The following is a 6,227-nucleotide window of genomic DNA, read 5'->3' on the forward strand; positions in this document are numbered from 1 at the left end:
ATGCTATCATTTAATAGAGTTTAATATATTTTCTTAATAAATTTGTTGTCTGGAGTTCTTAAAAGTTTTACCCAGTATTTAATTATATTTAAATATCTTCTGGATTGTAAATTAATACGTCCAACCTCACCATATACAAAATCATTTTGCGTGCATTTTTACACCCAATAATTGTTTGCAAAATTGCATATGAACCTTTTCTATTGGTAAAGCCTCAATAAAGCCCCATACCTCGCTACCGTAATTCAATATTGGCGTTATAAGTTTATCGAAGAGCTCAAGTTTGTTGCCTAATGGAATTTGTATAAATACTTTTTCAGTTTAAAAATAGCTTTAAGAGCTTGTTCATATAGTGTGTTTGTGGCGTCGCAAAATGACCCGCCAGAGGTAAAAACAACACCGAAATAATTAAAACGATTGACGATATCTATAGTTGTGTTGTTATAACGAAAAGAATTGGTTGAATTACGACCGCCAAGGTTATTCTTCAGAAAATCAACAATAAGCTGATTGCAATTTTCACAAAAATTTTCAATGAAGCCACGAAAGATAAGATTGTAACGCCTCGATCTTGCCTCTATATCAATCGATTTATAGGCCAGCGTTTTCAGAACATATGTGTGTGTGTTTGTTGTTGAAACAACTTGATTGAGATTTTCATTGAGAGTTATCACTGAATTTTGCAGACCCATCATACTTTTGCTAAAGTTAATTTGTTTACTGCGAATAAACCGTAGCTCATCAAACATGTGGATCATTTTGTCATCTAAAGAGCTATGCATAAACTCTTGCCAGGATATGTTTTGGTTTTTCAAACTGCTTCGTCGCTCATTTTCCCGCTCGGCCATGACACTAAACCGGTTCTGCACGGACACAGAAAACTCTTGAAAATCCATTTTCAAAACACTAGTATGTTCAATTTACAGTCCAATATGTGGAACATCATATATCCGTACAATGTATGTAACACATAAATGTTTTATTTGCTGTAAATTATTAATAAATGAATATGTTCACTACACTGATTCACACTGCAAACACTGTATCACGTGACCGGAACCAGATGTATGTATCATGAATATTGCTGGGCCAAGTGTGAGGTTGAGCGCTCTAAAACCGGTTTAAACCCCCAATGCTTTGCATTGACCGTTTCAAGGCGGTGACCCCAGCTTTATTCTTATATGTTTTTATTTTGTTTTGTATCGTGCTGTTTTGTACTGTTTAGGCAATTGGTCACTTGCCTTAAATAAAGGACCAATTAATTGTATATAATGAGAATGCAATACTGCTCCAGTTGCTGGAGTTTCACTTCTTAATATTCATTATCTGCGGATTTCCATCTACAGTTCGTCAGATGGTTAATTTGATACCGAAATGAAAAATAGTCATGCCTTAATTTAACGTACTAATTTCCCTATATGATGTTTGTAATTAATGCAACTTTGCGAAGCAAAATAGATTATAATAATGTTTTATCACGCATTAACCATCGTGTAATGGTTGGTGTATTATTAGGTGTATATACCTGCGGTGGTTCAGGTCAGTTATAGAAGGTCGTTAGTAAGTGTTTGTTGTAATGCCGTGCCAGTTCCCTTACAGCAGCTACCAACGTCCACCGTGCACGGACCCCACGTAGCATATTTAACATGAGGCTTGCCCAATAAAACTAGTGTTAATTATTTCCCATGATCAGTCGGAACTGTCCGTGTGAGCACCTTTATTATGACGTTTTTTTATTATTTTTTCTTAAGGACCAGCACGTGGAAAACGACTTTATATCGTTATTGAAGGAGATCCAGTCCACGAGACCTCTACATGTGGTCTTCGGGAAAGTCTGGTCACCTGACAGGGATCCCATAGGCAAGCAGGTACCGGGCACACCTGCATACGTGAGCCTGTTGTGTGATACAACACGTGTTTGCTTCATTGAAAGTATTCCCTTACAGTCAGTATTCGAGTAGGCTTATGTTAAAACTACTAATTCTTAACCTCCAAAACAAGGGCAACACACCTTATTTAAAGTGATATTATGGGCATTTTTCACTGTTGAATTGAGCTGAAAAGAAGAACAGGTCAAAAGAGTGAGTTAAAATGTGGTTACTGACCAATTATCTGCAACTCATCTTGCTACCAGTTGTTTAAAAAAATATATTTTAAATTCGATATTCTTACGTGACTCACCCAGTCCTCTAAGCCGAAATGATCCGTAAAACAAAATTGTGTCATTGTGTCGTACGAACGAATCTGCACTAAAACTAAATTTAGGTTCACATCGTACATGCATGATCAGTTGTCAAACGAAAGTACGGTTGATATTCAAATGCATTATTTTTCTCTTTCCGGGATATTGTTTTAGTATGTTGATGCTGCATTAGCAAATATAAGTGTATATGAAGTGAAAACACCAAAAATTAACAACGGTTGCGATAGACACCTATAAACTGCTAGATGCCCATAATATCACTTTAAAGACACAATTTAATTCAAAGGTTGGAGATTTTTGTCTAAACATGCGTATGAAGTTACGAGTATTCAACACGTCCATCTTAATTCTGTTTTGTAATTCCTTTTATATTCTAGTATGAAAGTCCTATCACGTGATTATCTCCGCTCATTGCATGTTTGGAACACGTTGGTGCATTTAAGAAAAGGGACTTCCAGTGTGCCTTTTTCACTTTCTCCAATTAATTCTGGCTGAACCATGTTTTCTACCGATGTTTGCAGCGAAATGCGAATTCTTAAACATTATATTAAATACCTCTCAGTGCAAATTTTAGAGAAAACGGAAAGATTATTTTAAGTAATAATGTTCAAAGCCTGCAACTATGCAATAAAAGAAAAGTAATAAACCGGCTAAGAACTATCGACGATTTCAACAGTATTTCCATTATACCATAACGGCCATATATAACAATACATTCACACTTCTTATGGGTAAATACGATTTACGTAACCGAAAACTGTCCTACTTGATTCAGACACATATCCCTGTCCTTAATCAAAGCGCTGAAGGCACTGAATTGGTTCGCTGTTGTATAATCTCAGACGCAACTCAGTTTTCAAAATTATGTTATTGCTTTTTATATCGCAAGTTTGAAATGACCACAACCCATTCAAATTTATAAAGAGTGTGTCTTAAAGCACAGGTCGAGATGTCTGGGGTTTTTTTTCAAATCATTAATACAGCTAATCAGTGTGCACAGGCTAATCTTATTTGACATGCATTAAGCCCCGTTTTCCCTGAAAGCAGCCAATATGTACAGATTTCAATGATAAACACTAGACTGGCCAACGTTGTCTTACAAGCTGTTAAATACACTGTGTAGTGTACCAGTGAGAACAGGCAGATGAGGTGGTTAAACCAAACGCTTTAAGCATTTGTCGTCTGCTAAATTGTACTAGAGTTATCCACACAGACAGTCATGGGTTACGGTTCCTGCCGTAGCTAAGCCATACTGATTTGCAAAATTGCGTCTACATTATTTGTGAGCTTACCTATCGTTTCCATGGTAACAGGACGTGACAGAGGACGAACTGGCGCTGCTCAATGAGAACGCCCACAACGTGCTCATGGAGTTCATGCGCGTGCAGAAGCTGCAACTCGTTGATCTGTTTCACCAGATGGACAAGAACAACAGCACAGGAATCAGCGTCGCCGAGTTCCAGCAGGGACTTCAGGTGAGCGAAAAGTCACGAATAGCATATTGGAGTCGTATTTGGGCCGTGTTATGTGAGAACTGGACTAAATGCATGTGCGCAAAGTGTCGGTCCGGATTAACCTCTGCAGTCCGCACAGGCTAATTAGAGACCGCACCAAACGCTGTGGAATTTTTCGTTTAAAAAGTCTACTCTATAGGAAAATCAGATTGAGGCGGCAAGTGTCGTCCTTGCTTAGCCTGTGCGGAAAGCTAATCTGAGACGACTCTTTCCGAAAATTCATTAAGTTCAGTTTTCCAAGAACGAGACTAATATTAGCAAGCCATTGATGATGCCATGGCATAGTAGTATGTTCCGTGCTGTTGGTGGTGCTTAATTGTTCTTCGACGTGTACGAGTTTCAGAATAAACATCAGATGTGCGAGCAGTGACGTAGTGCGTGTGAAGCGTTTAAGTTGTAAGATAGTGTTAATGGCAACACCTTTATGCAGCTGATACATCCCAACCTGCCACAAAGCCCATTCTATGGACCCTTACGTCGTGTGATGTCGAACATACATATCAGTGTATGGTTTCCTAGATTTTTTTCGCGTTCCGCTTTACCTTCTGTATCTTCTTGTGTATAGCTTTAGGTCTGAATGTTATTGTGTGTACATTGTTATAAAAAGGTCTGTATTAAATCGCGCGTATCACAAACTCTGAACATCCCCGTGTATATTTTGAGGTATGTAGTTCATCGGGTAAATCTCGAAGTCTAGGTCTCCTAGTGTACCTCTGAAGGTCTGTATCTGTTTGTGTTTTTCTTCATATCTTTTTCTGCTAAAAAATATCTGTATATCGCAAGATTTGTATCCCATCGTTTATATCAGAAGGTCTGTATCCCGTCGTTTACATGAGATGGTCGTTATCTTCAAGTGAACATCTCAATATTGGTATCTTCTCATATAAAGATGAGTATCTCCTCGTGTATAGATCATTGTCCGTAGCTTCATGTGTGCATCTCACCATCTGCATCTCGGGTTTATCTGGTGGCATAATTTTACTCGTGTATATCTCAAGGTCTGTATCCCATAATGTATATCTAATGGTCTGTATATAAATGTGTATATCTGACAATTGGTATCTTCGGGTGAATATCTTAATATCTGACTCGTCTTTATATTTTAATGTCTTTTTATATCAACGTGAATATCCTAAGGTCTGCTTTATCAAATGTTTATTTGAAGGAAAGTATATTAGAGTGTATATTTGAAGAACTGTATCCACTCGTGTATACCTGAATGGCTGCATCATTTACTGTATATTTTAAGGAATTTTTCCACTCGTGTATAGCTGAAGGGTTCTACATTCGAATGTACATCTGAACGTGTAAATGTGCTCGTGTATCCGGTGGTTGACACCCCCTGCTACTCGTGTATTACTATATCGTGTCCCCCTCAAACGGTTTAAACTCCCCTGTTACACTCGTGTTTAACTATCTCGTGTCCCCCATCAGGCGGTTAACTACCCCCTGATGCAACTGTATATCACACTCGTGCCCCCCTCCCCTCAGACGGTTGACACCCCCTTCTACTCTTAAATTAAATCTCGTGTCCCTCTCGCACGGTTGAAAATCTCCTGCTACACTCGTGTTTAACTAACTCGTGTCCGCCCCTCAGGCGGTTAACCCCCCCCCCCCACACACACACACTGATACTTTCTATTGTGTTAAATATCTCTTGTCCCTCCTGAGGCGGTTCCCCCCCCCCTCCCCCCCGCACAGGCTGTTGAAATTCACCTGCTACTCTTTTATAACTAACGTGTGTCTACCCCTTGCTAATCGTGTATAACTATCTATTGTTCAACCTCAGGCGGTTGGCATTCCGCTGAAGAAGAGGACGCTCGAGAAGTTCGTTCAGGCCTGTGACACGGACAAGAATGGTGAGATAGACTTCAGGTCGGTGCAAAATTATATTTTTGAACTTTGCTAGACAAAGACTCGTTGACATTGTTTTTTGAAATTTCAGGTAGTGGATTTAGTTTTAAAAAATAAACGCAAATCATTTGTTCTATTACTCCCTTCCATATCTAATTGTTTTAATCATAATACAATGGATAACAGGTAAGACAAGGAAAACAAGTATTTTTCAAGCCAACCTGTAGTTTCTGACAAAAATATTTTTTACTGTGTTCAGCAAAGTTCAATGATCATGTCATCTTTTTGTGTATTTAATAATCAAAATTACTTTGGACGAGAAACAACTAAAGTATATATTTCTGAAAGTATTTAAAATTCCTACTTATGTCTTTACCGACACGGTTTTCTCTCTTACAGTTTTCAATAAGCAGATTACATTTACCCATATAAATTAAATGGTTAATAGCTTGGAAACCCGGTTTTGACTGAAACAAAACCATTTAAATTATTTTATTTATAAGGAGCGTAATTAAATTAACGCCTCTGTGAAATTATTCCGGAAACAAACCATTGATTTGAGAAGCATAATGTAATCCATAAAGCTTCATGAAGAAATGAGTCCTACTAGATTGCTGTCATGTTTTGGACGAATCAAATGAAAGGAACCTGCAGAA

Source organism: Dreissena polymorpha, chromosome 4 (genome assembly GCF_020536995.1).
Source record: "Dreissena polymorpha isolate Duluth1 chromosome 4, UMN_Dpol_1.0, whole genome shotgun sequence".
Classification (NCBI taxonomy): Eukaryota; Metazoa; Mollusca; class Bivalvia; order Myida; family Dreissenidae; genus Dreissena; species Dreissena polymorpha.